This window comes from Salmo trutta, chromosome 39 (genome assembly GCF_901001165.1).
Source record: "Salmo trutta chromosome 39, fSalTru1.1, whole genome shotgun sequence".
Classification (NCBI taxonomy): Eukaryota; Metazoa; Chordata; class Actinopteri; order Salmoniformes; family Salmonidae; genus Salmo; species Salmo trutta.
The window spans coordinates 9,600,290-9,602,169 of NC_042995.1; the positions used below are offsets into that span (position 1 = coordinate 9,600,290).

The window sequence follows — 1,880 nt, forward strand, 5'->3', positions numbered from 1 at the left end:
CTGTTTGGATATAACGATGGATTATTTGGGACCAAACCTACATTTGTTATTGAAGTAGAAGTCCTGGCAGTGTATTCTGATGAAGAACAAGCAAGGTAAGAACATTTTTCTTATAGGAAATGTGATTTTGGTGAAGGCTACACTGGGTGGGTGTCTAAATAGCTAGCCCTGTAACGCCGGGCTATGTACTTACATTATTGCAAAATGTGCTTCATCCGAAAAGCTATTTTAAAATCGGACATATCGAGTGCATAGAGGAGTTCTGTATCTATAATTCTTAAAATAATTGTTATGCTTTTTGTGAACGTTTATCGTGAGTAATTTAGTAAAATCACCGGAAGTGTTCGGTGGGAATGCTAGTTCTGAACGTCACATGCTAATGTAAAAAGCTGGTTTTTGATATAAATATGAACTTGATTGAACAGACATGCATGTATTGTATAACACAATGTCCTAGGTGTGTCATCTGATGAAGATCATCAAAGGTTAGTGCTGCATTTAGATATGGTTTGGGTTTATGTGACATGATATGCTAGCTTGAAAAATGGCTGTGTGATTATTCCTGGCTGGGTACTCTGCTGACATAATCTAATGTTTTGCTTTCGCTGTAAAGCCTTTTTGAAATCGGACAGTTTGGTTAGATAAAGGAGAGTCTTGTCTTTAAATAGCTGTAACATAGTCATATGTTTGAAAAGTGTAAGTTTTCGGATTTAGAGGAGTTTGAATTTCGCGCCCCGCCCATCATTGGATATTGGAGCAGACGTTCCGCTAGCGGAACGTGTAGATGTAAGAGGTTTTAACTTCTCAAACCCCGGCTTGGTCTGATTCCCAAGCGTTCTCGCAAGTCTCGCGTTGTTGCGTCTCTTGGTTTAGGAACTCTGTGGCTGTAGTGGGAGAACAGGAAGTTCCGGCCAGGCGCGCATCATTCTTCATAACAAAGAAAGCGCCAGAATTGTGCAGTAGAGACGATTACTTTTGTCTCCGTTTCAAATTGATTGCTACAGGTATGTAATAGCACGTTTAAACTTTCTAATATCGAAAGAACATGTCATAAAAAAACGTTAAGGTATTATCACGTTTAGTTAAGGTGTTATGTTCTATTTTTGTGTCAAACTGAGTGAGTGAAGAACGCAGTCAAACACGAGCTGAATGTCAACATTAAAGATGAAGAAGAGGAGAAGATTGGGAAATCTGTTTCTCATGGTAAGAGCTGGTTCTATCTAACTAAGTTTGTTATTCATTCCAACTTCTCACTGTGTATGAAAAGTTACTGTAGAACTGTTTCATGATGAACTGTTTCAATGAGAAGGTAGATGTTTTTCCTGTGTTGCTCAGTTGGTAGATCATGGTCCTCTCATCGCCAGGGTTGTGGGTTCGATTCCCATGGGGGACCAGTACGAAAAAAGTATTAATGTATGCACTCATTACTGTAAGTTGCTCTGGATTTGAGCGTCTGCTAAATTACTAATGTAAATTTTCAGTACGTGAGGAGATAAAGAACATTGTTTTCTTCATTACATCTGTCACATTATTATGTAGTTTACGGTAGTCCCCCAGTCACGTGGTGTTTGATGACAAACACACAACGAGAAGAGACCGGAGCCTTGTGAGTCAGTTACTGTTGTGCAGCATGCGCCATCTAATTACAGTATGGAATTCACAAATAAATATTTGCCACCTAGATATCTTACAGCTGTTAAGTAAACAGTCTACAATGTGTTAAATGCTCTGCAGTTGTCTATTTGGTTTGCTAATTTAGTAGCTAGTTAGCTACCTAGCTAAGTGGTTAGCTTCTTCTAAAATCAAGCATTCGCTTGGTAACAGCAGAGAATGCCCTCCTGGATCAAGAGCCCTGCAGGCTAATATTCGTTTGGGGGTGC

General features: G+C 39.4%; 1 long non-coding RNA gene across 1 annotated transcript; it reads left to right on the forward strand.

Annotated features, from left to right (window-relative positions):
* Positions 1-809: 809 nt before the first annotated feature.
* LOC115179578 (uncharacterized) lies at positions 810-1,163 on the forward strand. The gene is made up of 2 exons (XR_003872957.1): positions 810-1,004; positions 1,119-1,163. It is a non-coding gene; the product is annotated as an uncharacterized LOC115179578 (long non-coding RNA).
* Positions 1,164-1,880: the final 717 nt, after the last annotated feature.